This window comes from Nanorana parkeri, unplaced genomic scaffold (genome assembly GCF_000935625.1).
Source record: "Nanorana parkeri isolate BGI_ZX_2015 unplaced genomic scaffold, ASM93562v1 scaffold1394, whole genome shotgun sequence".
Taxonomy (NCBI): Eukaryota; Metazoa; Chordata; class Amphibia; order Anura; family Dicroglossidae; genus Nanorana; species Nanorana parkeri.
The window spans coordinates 235,396-251,077 of NW_017307662.1; the positions used below are offsets into that span (position 1 = coordinate 235,396).

Here is a 15,682-nt window from a genome sequence, read left to right on the forward strand (position 1 = left end):
TATATATATATAATGTTTGCAGGTCATAATTTGCAGTATCTGGTATCTTTTAGTGTTTAAATGAGAATTTTGAGGGAGAGAGCTATGTGCAAAATGCAAAAGCACACAACAGTCATGTCTCTTACAGTTATCTTATCCAATTGATCACATTTCTGCTTATATTTTTTTAATTCTGTGACCCTGTGCAAACATACAATTTTCACATAATTATTGCATTTTGTACTGCCTTATTAATTTGTAACTGTCCTCACCAGCAGTGTATAAAGCCATCATCCTTATCAACAGCAGCACCTCCAGGAGCCTGTGGTAGCTTCAGATTTGTTCTAAAGGTGCTCTGCTATAATTTTTAAATGAAAGTGCTAGGTCCCAATGCCTCCTGCATCTAATTACCGGTCAATAATTTGGCCCATCAAAATGGCGGGTAAAGGCAGAAGTGCACAATGGGCCAGAACTAAGCAATTACTTTATGTAAAAAGATAAGTGAAGAAGTGCTGGATTCATTTTGGACCTAATTTTTTCTGAAAAGTTCATGCTCTGACTTTTAAAGTTAGAATTCCTGTTTAAAATTGATTACTCTAAGATTTAAAAAAAATAATTCTGAATTTCAAAAAAGGAATTCTGAATGTCAAAGTCAAAATTCTGACATTAAAAGTCAGAATTCTACATTTCAAAGATATAATTTTGACTTCGATCTTAGCGTTATGACTTTGAAACTCACAATTCAGCCTTTTAATGTTAGAATTCTGCCTTTGAAACTCAGAATTCTGACTTTTAATTTCAGAATTCTGACTTTAAAACTCAGAATTCTGTCTTTGAAACCCAGATTTGAATCACAGAATTCATAAGATGAAGCTCAGAGTTATGACTTTTTATCACAGAATACCTCAGAGATATAATAGATTGTTCAGTGGTTTCATTGTCCAATATATACCCAAAACTGTATTGTGCACATCCTGATTTGATGTCGTCTCTGAAACAAGAAAAATGGCAGCAAAAAGCCCTCCGGAGTGCTTTAAACCTCAGCTAGCCAGACCATTTTTGCAATTTTTCCCATCTTTGCCATTGTTTTGATTTTTTTTACTGCTGCGTTGCTAGCATTTGTAAAAGACCCCCCAAACCATTTTTTTTTTAAAAAGCACAGACCTGGCAGAAAAAAAAGATGGTGCTACTAATTTTGTAGGTCCTGCGGTAATTGTGCAAATGTTTGTCAAATCAATATTAAACCAATAAAAATACACAATTAAATTGATGAAAGCACACTAAAATCAGTTTCAGTACACACAAAAAATACTTTTCTGACTCAGTCTAAAAGATAAAACTGTATTGAGTTAATAAATAACAAATATTTGTCAACTTTAAATTGTGCCTTTTTGTGAAACGGTAAAAAACTGCAGTAACACAAAACTGTAAACAACTTATGCTAAATACCATCCAGACTCCTGACATTTTCTTTTTGAAATAGAGGAAGAAATTGAGGACACAAAGTCCTCAATCTCTTTTTCTGCAGCCTCTGTTCTAAATGAATGGAAAGCACTCAGTACAAAGGCCTCCCATTCATTCAGAAACTGGTGATTGTAAAATATTAACTATCATCCAGGTATGAACGGATAGAAGCCTCTATAGTGAGTGCTACTACCTATTCAGAAACTCATGAATTAACAGAAAGTGATGCAAAGCACTTCATGTTCATTCATATCTGGGGACACATAGCACTATGTGTCCCCAGTTATTCACAAACATTGGTTTGTCGTGCATACAGAAGATTGGTGTATATCACAGATATTTACAGATCCTCCGCTTGGCCATCCAACCCCCTCAGTCAAGCACAGGCGGCGCTGTGCTTCTTAGCACTCATGCAGCACTCCGCCCCCCCCCCCAGCTATTTCTCCTCGGATCCCCGCTGCCTCAGCCCATTCAGATGGGGGACAGCAGCGGAGATCCGAGGAGAAAGAGATACCAGCCTGGAGGCGGGGAGGAGAGGCTTTAGATTTGCAGCGGCCAGCCGCACCAGTGCCGGCGAAGGGGGGGCCCTCTGGATTTTTGGTAGTAGCTGTCATCAGTGGCTGGTCAGCTGCTGATAATAGCTTTTTTTTTTTTAAAGGGGACCGTCAGGGGAACAGTTCTGGTATAAGAGCTTATAGCAGAACCATAAAAGCCATCGACGGAAGGCTTACTGACATGGCCAGCAGGAAACAATTGGATTCCGCTGTAAGCCTTATGTCAGTGGCAGGGAAAGGGTTAAATACAATAAATATTCCTGTGCATGTGCTTACATAACCCAGATAGTTTTAAGGAAACACATACAACTGGGGAGGCCCCTTATTAACTAATACAATAGCACTTATATTAAAAGTGTATTTCTACTTTTGCAGTCAAATTCTAGAAAACCCTTTATATGTTTGGTTTTCTCATTAACATATAATGCAGCAGCAGGCTTTTAATTCTTTAACCCTTTGTTAGGAAAGGCACTGTTCAAATCTACTTTGCAAGCTATAATAAAATGAGCCAGCACAGTACAGACAGGGTTAACAAACCCCTCATCCCTCACAACCCTTCCTAACATTAGTAGAAAGTTGAAATGTTAACACTTAAAAAGCCAAGAAACCCTAACCCAAGTAAAAGCAAGTAAAAATGCAAGAAGTATTTTTTTAAATATCTGTTTAGCTTATGCTATATGAATGGGAACATGTAACAAATATAAAATAGGTGTTATCCCAATTTGGCTGCAAAAGTGGAAATACACTTTAAGTTGACATTACTAATATACAGAGATAAAAATAAAGGCATTTACCAATTGCTGTTAAACCCCCTTCCTGTCCAGGCCATTTTTCAGTATTCAGCACTGCAGTACTTTGACTGACATTTATTCCGTCATGCAGCACTTTATTTTTTACTATATAATGAAAAAAGTACTCAAAATCTTGAAAAAAACTATTTTTTTTAATGTTATAAAACATTTATCAGCACCCAATTTTTTGGTAAAATATTAAAGATGGGGTCACGTCGGGTAAATATACACCAAACATGTCAAGCTTTAAAATTGCGTGCGATCATGAAAACGCAAAAAACTACCATGCCTTAAATTAGCCATAGGCAACGCTTTAAAAGCTTTTACCTCTCATCAGTTTAGTGGTATCAGTGATTAATGGCTCTAAAATGATTGCTCTCACTGCGTTGTTTTTGCACGTAGGTGCACCCGGAACATATTTACGTTAATAAGTGCATGCACGCTGGGTTGGGGGACTTAAAACTTTTTTGGGTGTTTTTCTTTACACTTGATTTTTTAGGCGGATAAAAATCCCCCTATGTGATAGCCAAAAAACAATGACAGGTCCTTTTTATGGAGACATCAGGGGTCTCTAATGTCACCTTCATCTCTAAAGTCAACTTCATCAGCTTCTTTGGGGACCCCCAAAGAAGCTGATGAAGCAGAGATCTCATCTGCTTCACCAGCTTCTTCTCTGGCTATAGCAGCCAGAGAAATGACAGCTAAAGGCAGAAGTGGTGTAATAGACATCACTTCCGCCTTTAGAGAGAGAAGGAGGAGAATACAAGCAATTGGCTGGCTATAGATCCGGCTGAGCACTTGTATATAACAGTCGGTAACGGTTGTCCACAGCCCCGGCATGATCCTGCTCAAGGTAGATAAAAAAATTATGTAAATGTACGTACACCCGCCGGGAAGTATCGGCCATCCGCCCATGAGGACGGCAAGGGGTTAAAAGGCCAATCCACCCAAAAATGATAATTTATCTATGGGTGAGGCTTGGTGGAGTAAGACAACTCATAGATTTTTATATGTCTTTGGATTTTTCAAAAGTAAAACATTCCTGCCATAATTTACAAACCTGTCCCTTTCCATCAGGGGATTTTGTATGTTTCTGCCTACCCTTGCATTTCTAGCATCTCCTGTTGCATTCTCCAAAATAATCCAACAGGGTGAATGGTACCCTCCTAATGGTTATAGTAGACTTAGGGACTCAAGTATAGAGATCTAACCAAAAGAATCACCATAAGACAGAAGAAAGGAAAGAGGAGCACTACATGTGTATCCAGGAAAGTCATCATTTCTGCCACAAACCATATTTACCTGTAATGCAATAGGCACAGACAGGGTCATATTTGGGGTGCCAAATACTTTCTTTTTTATTAGGGGAAACATATTAATAAAGTAAACCTATGGTTCTGTTAAAGTTAGCAAACTGCCATCTTATTGCAATAGCAATCTTCCTGAAACCCAGTTTTTGAAGCTTTCAGAAAGATCGCTGTTGCAAATGGCGGGCAGTTTACTAAATTTTACAGAATTATGTATTGCCTTAAATAATATGTTTACTCAAAAGAGGATATTTGGCATCTACAATTGGTCCCCATAAATGGAACAGGTGAATATGGTTTGTGGCAGAAATAACAACTTTTCCCACACATTAGACATGTAAATTTAATTTTCTTCCAAATGGATATTCGTACACATTTAGTTAAATTTGGACATTCAGATGCATCCAAATTTCTGAATTTGAACATGTCCGAATGCAAACGAATCCGAATGTTCGTTTAACCAAAATTCGGATCCATCCAAATTTCGTTTAAAGTAACTGTGACTGTTCTCTGGCCAATGAAATGTGTTTTTTTTGGCTGTTGGGGGTTGCATTACAGGCATGTGACTTCCGGTTGTGGATTGTTTTCCGAAACGAAAATTCAGACAATAACGAAATCCAAATAAACAACTGCATTGAATTTCGGATCTGAAATTCAAAAAATTGAAGACATAAAAATCTGAATCATTCCGAAACAAAACATATCGGGGTTACATGTCTACTGTACATACACTTTAAATACTTCTTCTATCTTTCGTTAATTCTATTGGATAGATCTTTATACTGATAAAATCTAGAGCTCTATGTTTTAAATCTTAGCTAGGATTTGTGTTAACAGACTTTTCTCTTCTTTAAGGAGGTTCTGCATTCCCATACAAGTCTATGGGAATACAGAACCAATTGAAGTAGGTTAAATGCAGGTCAGAAGGAGGTCAACTGCTGGTTAAATGCATCAGTCAATGAATTCTGAATGATCTCAGAAGCTTCTTAAACTGATCGCAAATAGATGCCATCAACTCAAGCTCAAAGGCCATTGACACAGGTCCTTATGCAGATAACAAACAATGCCAATCAACCATTATTTTTAGCTGCAAATACAAATGTGCAGGAGCAGTGATCCGGAACTCAACCTAATTACATAACTAAAGCTGAACTCTAGCCATCTAGTAAATGTTATGTAAAGCCACGCAATTGAAGCTGAAGCAGTGTGCTGAAAATATCATCCCAATGTGCATTATTTAGCTTCCATTGGATTCAGTTTCTGTTCAATAATTGGTTGTTGCCAAGCTGTCTGGCTGAAGTAGTAGCTGCAGAGGCCTGATTCACATGGACCTCTGTGCACTGTGGCCACTGCTGTCCTCCATTGTAATCCATCCTCCATCCATTTTAATTGTAAGATGTAGATTAAAGTGTGATGTAATTTCCATGAACATTATTCTCCATATATCAAATTTGCCAGAGTTGTGTCTAAAGGCAGGTATTTACACTGGTAAAGTGACTGGGTTTTATTTGGTCATGGGAAAGAGGTACCTGAATTATAATGCGCAGCTGGGAGTCAATCTTAATTGGAAAATATACTGAGGTGAATTTATCAAAACGGGAACAGACGAAATCTGGAGCCGTTGCCCAGGGCAGCCAATCAGCTTCTCTCATCAGTTTTTTCATTCAAGAGTTGAAAATGAAAGAGAAAAGCTGATTGGCTGCCATGCACAGCTGCTCCAGAGTTTGTGTGCTCCAGTTTTGATAAATTCCCCTCACTTTATTTAGAATGAGCACATATTTTAAGCTATACTTGTAGTGAGTTTCACATTGTTACTTGGTTGTGTTTCTATGTTTGCATTTCATTAAAGAAATGTGTAGATTAGCTCCTAGAGGCAGAATAGATTAGCCACTAAAATGATTCTGTCTTACAACTATCGAGATATCAGCCACACAGGGAGGACATTGTTTTCAGGGGGCTGAATAATTCTTAGAGTTGCATTTATTTTAATAGATTCTGTTGAATTGTTTTAAAAACTATAACTGATATATCACTTTATTAAAGGTAACTCCATTACAAAGAACATATAAGGCTAGAAAAAATGAGGGAATTATGTTAATATTCCTTACCTATACCTCCTTTTACATCAATTAGCCAGTCTTAGATCTTAAGTCCATCTAAGCCTGTCATTATGCAGCTTTTGGGGTATTATTTTATTTGCCCCATTTACAGAGGAAGCCCAAGGAGCTACACAATGATGATACCTCTAAGCAATATGAGCAGGATGTAAAACCAGCAGTTTGTTAAAATAGCAATATATATGGAAATGGCAATTGTACATTCAATGTATTATATACTCTTCCTTGTAATTGTGCTTAATGGACTTAAAACAAACCTGTACTTTGTCCATTCAGGCATTAATGTTTGTGAAATGTTTATATCTATAGATCTACAGTATTCACACATATACATTCAGCTTACCTTTCACTTGTTAGATAGCCTTACTTTATTTCTTTATAATACAGTAAGAGTTGCACAGATAATCAAGGTATAGACTGTATTTTTCCAGTTCTATCACGGGTACATTATAGACCATTAACATGTTTACTCATTTTCCATAGTTCACAATACTACTTCTATTACATTCTATAATAGTCTCTCCAATAAAGCCCACAAAAGCAAAACTTTCTAATTCAAATGGATCATTTCAAGCTTGACATATCTTGTAATGGAAAGGATTGATCTTGCTCTTGAAACTCTTACCGCTCTAGTGAAAGGGACCTGAAATATAGCACCCATAAATAAAGCTATAGATCTCCCTCTGTGGCTCTTAAAACGATCGTTCTTGACAGATTGCATTGATAAGGAATTAAAAGGCACATCCTCTATTTGTGTGCTGCTTTCTTGTCAATATCTCAAACCCCATAAAGTTTGCAGTCCCCTAAATTCTGTCAGTAAATAGTGTTATGCTCTTTTCCGTTAACTGCAGTATTTGGAAAATGTAAACATATAAAGTAATATGGCAGAGTGCTGTCTCTTTTTTCTTTAAATTGTATCCACCTATATGCTGGTCTATTAGCTCTGTTGTGTTATAAAATACAAGAGCAGACAAAACCTTTGTAATATGATGTGTTACAATGGTCTGAAAATGTGACGGAAGTTGATTATGGTGTCAAAACACACAGTATTGTTACCCAATGCTACCATTTAAAAACTGGAGTCTTTTTATTGGCTTCTAAAAGAATCTGAAGGTGACATTTGAGTTGGATTCACAGGTGTGCACACCTGTCATGGCTATTGTATGTCTATTGTGATGCTGGATTTTTTATTTATTTTTTTGGAACATGAATGTGATACCACGTGGTTACATCCTTGATGTAGGAGCAGTGGTGAGATTCCAAATAGACAGCAAAAGAGCCTAGGGTCCATCACAGAGTAAAGCCATGTGGTTAGACAAACCACCAGAATTGCCCAGTAAGAAGATAATTTGGCCTGATTCATCAAGCCACAGTACTGCTTCAGATGTGCAAAATAGCACATAAGGGAAGCTAAAATAACATTGGTCAAGAGGACACTTAGCTTACCCTAGGTGTCCCTCAAGGTGCCCTAAATGCTATTGCAGCATGATGAATCAGGACCTTTATTGTCTACTAAGAAGATGCATGAAACACTTCTAGAAGAAGTATCTAAGAAGACACCCATATATTTACCTAAATCTTGACTCATTTGACTGTATATCAGTTCCACTGACTGCTTTAAACTATCAGCCTAAGATTTTGATGTGTATTCCACAGCCATTGTAAATACATGTTTTATTTGGTAAGGCCCTTGTTTACTGTTATTGTGCTTATCTATTAAAATGTTTCACTTTATTGCACATCTGTGTGCCTAAGCCTGTCTAATAAAGTTGCTTTAGTGAGAATCGGGGGAACAGCAAGAACTGAAGGTTTACATTTTTTAAGGGGTCAATAATCTTGATCTGTTAAACACTACAAACATGATATCACAGATTTTATAATAGAAAAAGTCAAGACAACAATTTCTAATAAACTTATTGATCCAATGTTATGTGGGTTGTGAGTTGCTGCAGTGATTTGAAAGAAGCATATTGAAAAGACCACTTCAGGCTTCAGATTACTCTATACCCTTAACTTATACATTGAAGTTGTCGCGCAGCAAATTGCAACATATTACAGACTGACAACCGATGTGAGAAAGTGCTTGTTATGCTTACCAATACAAAACTTTATTCTACTAGCGTAATGTTTTTATGACTTAGTGTAAAGTTTGCCTGAATGTTAGGAAAGTGCCCTTCATTTTCATAAGAGATGCAGTGCTGGACATTTTACAGGGTACTATTACATGTACCTACTAAAATGTGACTTTTCGAGCAGGGGTTGGTGTTTCTCGTAAATAAAGTTTATGGTGAAAAATCTAAAAGATCAATTCCAGGTCAGAATAAACAGGGATTTGTGCTGTGTGTAAACCTTCATGTCCTTGCTTTTCAGATCCAAGATTTAAAAGTCAATGGTCAAGTACCTTATGGGAACCGTAAACCATGCCTCAATTGAATCTCCTCTAGGTGCTGACCAATATTTGTCCATGGGGAAATATACAATCATGGAGATTGAGGCCCAGGCCACAGGTCCCGGAAGACACATAGACTGGAATACAGATATATTATACAGAATATCAGATTGTTTTGACACATTTCTTTGTGCTTCCTCCCTTTCTGCTGATACCTACTTGATAATGTACCATGGAAATAGCCTGTATGTTTACATTTGTACCAGTAAATAATAACATCTAAATAAACAAAGACCATTTTATTTTTGGGCTTACACGCATAGATACCATGTCAAATGTACAGTATGCTCCATTGCATTCCTTTAAGCACTAATTAGCTTTGTGGACTGTAAAACAATAATAAGGTGAATGTCTCTAATACACATAAGTGCTAAATGAAGCATTCACTTTGTACAATAATCACTTATAGCAGTGATCAAAAGATATTGAGTGCACTCACGTTCACCTTTACATCACCACTAGAGCCATTCCCCTTTTTTCAGTGACTAAACAGACTTGGTATTAGTAAGGACATGTTTAGTATTTAGTAAGCATTTGCTTTTATTTTTTAATTGCTGAATATGTACAATTTAACCCTGAATTCTAATACTTATTGGTGTAAACAGAAATTCCAACTGAATGTGCTAATGCACTTTACAAATAATGACATAATTCATTTGATCATAGTATATTCAAACCCATATCTGATTCTTTCATTCCTTAAAGAATTAAACAAAATAATGAATCATTTAAAAAAGGCAAGTTCTTCTAGAGACACCTGCATGGTTTAAATAGGGATTATATATCTATTTTAATATTCAGTAGGAGCCTCTAAACATACAAATAGAAATGCTTTAATTCTGTTCTAGCAAATCAGCATCTGAGCTAATCGGATTATATATTTGTGACTGTTTCAACTCTACAGGGTTTAAGCAACCAAATATTTGCTGTTACCAGATTAGTCTAACTATTGACAGTTCCTTGCTTTGTGTCCGATGATGCAACACTTTTGTGAGACCTTCCAGGAGTGATAATTAGAATGTTTCTTAAGTAACATGTTTATTGGTTATCTGTTATCTTTTTAGAGAACATAAGGTTAAAGTGACACTAAACTCAGGAGTTAAATATAAAAAATGCATTCATTTACCTTAACCATAACAAAAAAATGTAGCTTATTTGTGTATCACTCGACTGTAGATATTTAAATAATCTACTACTTTTATTCCCTAGGGTCCCTGTGTGTGTTGCAAAGTAGCTTCTGTTCCAAGCTTACTCCTGTGATAGACTACAATCTCAATACAAATTAGTAAACTAAACAGGAGACTGTAGCCACCCTCCAGAAGGAAGGAAAGTGCCAGCATCAATTCAGAGATGATTTGAGGATCTACAGCTGAGCGGTACACAAATAAGCTATATTTTTGTTAATAGGTAAGGTACATGAATGCATATTTTAAATTTAACTCCTGAGTTTAGTGTCCCCTTAAATGATTTAGATCTCTATGAGTTGCAAAACAATATGTATAGTAAAGCAAATAACATGTAAAAAGCATTGGCAACTAATACTGCATTCCTGGGATATGCTAATAAAACTAGGGGATCTAATAGAACTACGGGATCTAGTGTTCAAATCTCCTACATTATGGCTTAGAAACTAAGAAAATAGAGAGGTCCTCTTCAAAGCATTGCTATCAGTTCTTAGCCTGATCATTTGTAAATGAAAAATGGTTAGCTTGCCCTAACTTTTAACGCGTAAAACAGAATCTGAATTTTACTTTTTCATTTACGAGTCTAAATAAATGTCACACACCTGGATAACTGAAACAGATATAAAATATCATAATGTATGAGCGGTACTTGAAGAAATCTTAGATCTACCTAGTTTTGTTCCTACATTTGAAAGCAGGAGGGGCTGCATTTCAATGCAATTGGATTCTCGCAGCTTTTTAAGCCAAACCAACACCACACACATAACCCAGGGGTATTGTTATTTGTGCTTATAAGTTCCAAAGTAAAAAAATATATTCGAAAGCCTGCTAAAAAAATAAATACTTTGATACTTTGATGTTTAAAGGACATCAGCTGTTCTCTGATATTTTGTCTGCACATCTTCCCAGACAGCTGCAAATGAAAGACATAGCTGCCGTGACTGCCACAATAAGAGTTCTCTGGGGACTTCCCTTCACACTGTTAGTACCACATAATAGCGTATTTTTACTCTTCTGCAACACCTGGGATGGGGATGGAAGTTTTGATAAAACATGTTTAAGACAACATTAGAGTGAACATAGATGAGCATATATCTGAGAATGATTGGTAAGGCAATATCTTCATATCTTTAAAGTGGCTGCATGAACACTGTGACCCACCACTATCATCAGTGGTGACAGCAGTGTAGATGCAATTTTGAATCTTTTCCATTGCTCCATAGTGCAGTAAAAGGATGTACATCTCTGCCTCCGACTCGTTTTCAGAAAAGTCCCAAAAACTGCTATTGCTGCTCAAAACTGGGAGCATCACTTGTAATTATATTGGGCAGTCTGGGTTTACCCTCTATCCTAATAAAATGCACAACCTAAATGTATAGTGTAGGCTAGATAATGTTTATATAACGTATGAAAAAAAAAACAACAATAAGCTAAAAAGGTTTTAAATCATTTTGGAGAGAATAAAGTTCTGTTTGTTTTAATTTATGAGAAACTAAGCTTTTACTGTGTGATACAAAATCTGTATTTATCATCCCATAGGCAGTGGCATTAAATGTGCATTTATTTTAGTTTTTTTAAAATTGCATTTATTTTTTTCACTTGTTTTTGTTTAATGAGATATACTTACCTTGGAACATACTGAGTTGTTTTCTATGCCATTGAAATGTGTCTCCGTTTCTCTCTTTATCTTTAAGTTGAGCATATTTATTTATCTGGTCAATCCACCTTGGTTTAAGCTCATACCCTTTGGCTGAAATTACTTAATAATCTAATTTAATGCATTCACATTTTAAAACCATTTTCTCCATTATCTTTAAATATTTAGCACATTTGGTACTTGGACCCTCTAAGGCCATTACATTTATTTCTCCTTAATGTCCACAGATATAATCCACTTAAAAAATATGTGTTTCCTATTATCAGAGGTTAAGAGTAGATATATTATTGTAAAAGTATTGGGAAGGGTTAAAACCCCTATCAGGTTTTTATTGCTGTCTGTGTCCCTGCTAGGTAGTTTCACCCTGTTTAATTGTTCTTGTGACCGTTGTCAGTGGCTAGGTAGTTTCACCCTGTTTAATTGTTCTTGTGACGGTTGTCAGCGGCTAGGTAGTTTCACCCTGTTTATCGTTCTTGTGACCGCTGTCAGCGGCTAGGTATTTTCACCCTGTTGAATTGTTCTTGTGACCGTTAGCCGAAGGATCAGCCGTAGCTGCTGTACGGGCTATTCACTACAGCCCGTACAGCTCCCGAAGCTGGCCGAGCGGTTCAGCCGAGCCAAAGGCATATGCTTCGGCTCGACTGAGACGAAGTGGCACCTCAAGCGAAATCCTCGCAACTAACAGTTGGGCTGAGCCAGCCATGATCTCACAGCTGGCTTCGCCCAGTTGCAATGACAGAGCGGTGTCCCCAGGTCACCTGGGGACTCTGAACTGTCATTAAACAATGACAACTGGACGGAGCCGGCCGTGACGTCACTGTTAGCTCCACCCAATTGTTTTTTTTCTTGTTTTAAATAAATATTTATAATTTTTTTTTAAATGTATCATTTATTTACATTTTTAAACATTTTTTTCTACTTTTTTCCCCAACTTTTTTCACTGATGTTCTCCGTGGTACCGAGCAGAATAGCCGAGCAGAATAGCCAAGCAGAATGCCGCTCGGTGGCATACGGCTATTCACTCACTGCTGTTTGGCCCCTATGAGAATAGCCTGAACAGCAGCGAGTAGCCTGCCAGAGGTTCGGCTCTGCCGATTCATAGGTTTGATCAGCTGAGTCAAACGTGCTCTTCATTTTGGCTTAGTCGAACATGCTGAGTATGTTCGGCTGAACCAAAGTCAGCCGAAGCAAGCCGGCGTACGGCTAATTTCAGCCGATGTACAGCTTAAATCAGCTGTAGAAATCTGAAGTGAATAGCCGAACAGCGTTTGGCTCACTTCACTTCGGGTGGGTTATTCACTCGGCTGCCTTTGGCAGCTTTGTGGATAACCATCTAAATCTTTTTTTAATTTGATGGATGGAAAAACTCAATTTAACACTAAAGACCAGGAGGGCCGATTTAACAGACTAAAGGGTTCAATAGAACGCAAACCTAGTATATATAGAGATGAGTGGCGCACTGATTTTTCAAGAGAGAGCAGCAAGTCCAGGAGTCCAGAGCACAAAGAGAAGAACTGGCAGCTTTCCGGTGAATTTCAAAGAGACGTCAGGACAAAGATGTGTGTGTTTCCCATGGCAGCACTATTTGTTGCTTTAACATGCAGAAAATAGACTACTGAATGAGATTTCACAAAGTTTAAACAGTGAATGGGGAAGCCTATAATGCACCACAGAAGGCAAAACCATTATGGATAATGCCAGCAGTAGTGAGATGCAAGAGGAAAGGCAGGCTGCGTGGGGTCATGATTCTTCTCATTTACCCAATATTGTTCTCCCATCGTAACACCTGATATTCTATCATCAGATTTGTTGATACCCTCCCCACTACCAAATGATGCATGGGATGCCTTATTAAAAGCAGAGAGTGACATTTCATGCTCCCAACATCTGCTTTCTTAGATGTATAATATAGTCCAGTAGTGCACCTCATCATTAGGGCATACAAAATTGAGGGACACAACCAGTGAGACACCCACTTAGGACTAATGGGTTTGCTGGCAGTATAAAAAAACTGCAGTTCATTTAGAGAAATAAGTCACTTAGAAGTTTGAAATTAGTGGGAATAGAACATCGTTGCAAATAGGTTCACAAATGCTGCTGCCACAGGTATCCCTTCCAGTTTCGCCATTTGTATTCTGGGTGAATGTAATTATATGTGCCATGCCCAAACCTGTCATATTTTTTTCATGCTGACTCTCTGAAGTTCAGTTTCATTTCACACCTTAAAAAATGCACACTTTTCTTCAGGCAAGTTTAAATGAGTTAATGACAGTGTTACAACTATATTTGCAGCTAAATATTTAGCTGTTTTGTTAGGGGTGTTATTTGATGACCCTCATTATGCAGTGCTTACATCCTCATTTTGTAGCACCCGGGTAGCAGGGGATCTTGTACCTAAAACAATCTAAAAATCCCAGGAACAACAACAGTCTGTAAACATACAATGGTTGGTAACAAGACAAAGCCTTGCAACTACAATCATTTACAGTGTGCACGGTTTATATCAGAATGTTTAGACTAGGTTTCTCCTCACAGCTCCTCACACAGTGGTTGTACAATTAACTTATTTAGAAATCTTGGGACATTTGCACTGGAGACATCTACGCACATCCAACATCCATGTGTTTTTTGTTTTTAAAGCTCTTAATTATTTGCCTTTCCAATGTAATTTATTGTATCATATATTGTATAACACTCGGGAAATTACACTGAAATTACCCCTGCAGTGAGCAAAATGCATATTAAGCTTGGGGTTAAAGGAATTAGGTGTAATACTTACCGTATAATTCGCTTCAGCTGGCTCACTTCATCTGTACAACCATTTCCCCCCAAAGTCTCTTCAGTAGGAAACTCCAGATGATGGCCACGCACAAATGTGCCAATAGCCCTGCATTGTACATACGGATGGTGAGAGACATCCCACAGCCCGAAGCCACAGGGAGAAGAAGTTAACTTTGGAAAGTTTGTTCGACTTTCTTATCATTATTATGGTCAAATCAATAATCAATTTCGACCGCAGTGACAAAAGAAATTTGAAGGAGCATGTTGGAATTTTTTTTACAAAATTCTCACAATGAATGTAGTTTTTGTTCAGAAGACTCCATTTATTCAAAAATCTAATGTTAAATTTTGAACGACAATCCCAAGTCTTTTACAAATCTTTATGCTAAAATGTTCAAATTTATACCATGATTAGATTAAATATCCTAATATACATTTAGGTATAGGTATTGTTGCATTGCTAGTCCTTATTAATAAATCAACATGATGCAGTTATGAATATGGAAAGCTTTATTAAACGGATATAACATAATCTGAAAAAAAAAAGGTTTTTTTCCTAAGCCTTTAGCTGTATGTGATTGATCTTAGTCCTGGAATGACAAGTATATAATATATGCATAATAGATAATTCTCTGCATATTGCAGGCATAGTGGTTGCGAGCCTTTCTTTCTAAGAGACAATCCTTTCTCTCCAGAGGAATTGAGGAAGGACAGATAAGGCAAGAAATATGAACACTTACATTGTCCCCTCTGGCAGGGAAAAGCAAGTCTCAGAGGTAATCATATGAAGTGCAGTTTGATTGATTTTGAGAGGCTTAAATTGGAAATCAAAATATGTTATAATGCCATAATTGTGTTAATGGAGCAGATATAAATGGGGTATGTTTCCAATAAAAACGGGATTCTTGATGGTGTTATACACAAACTTGACAGAATCCTGTTTTAGATTCTGTTGGCTTGCTATCTTATCACAACTCAATTGATCCCTAATAGAAAAGAGACCCTAGGAGCTGGCCTGATGAAGAAAGACAGAAATAAGAAATTGGATTTAGGTGTTAAAACCTAGTTATCCAGGACAAGGAAGGGTCTGTCTCTCTCAGCTGTTCAGTCAATCTCTTTACGTGTATTAATTTGACCTTGGTGGAGGGACTTGCCACGTATATAGGCAAGCTGTTTGTGTCACTTGCTATTTATTTTTTCTGAAAACATATAGATATATCAGATGTTGCTACTATTTACATAGTGATGCTTGAAGAGCGCATTGTAATTCACTTTTGGTGAATATAAACCATATGCCAGAGGTATATTAATGTTTCCGAAAATTTGGGAGGGTATGTTTGAGCTTGACAGTGCACTTATAAAAGTACAGCCATTTTTTAAATTGATCCTCCATGATATG

The 15,682-nt window shown here is 37.1% G+C and overlaps 1 protein-coding gene across 1 annotated transcript in view; it reads left to right on the forward strand.

Annotated features, from left to right (window-relative positions):
* B3GAT2 (beta-1,3-glucuronyltransferase 2) overlaps nucleotides 1–15,682 on the forward strand; it is a 126,763-nt gene that overhangs the window by 2,448 nt on the left and 108,633 nt on the right. The gene's annotated exons all lie outside the window — the stretch shown is intronic.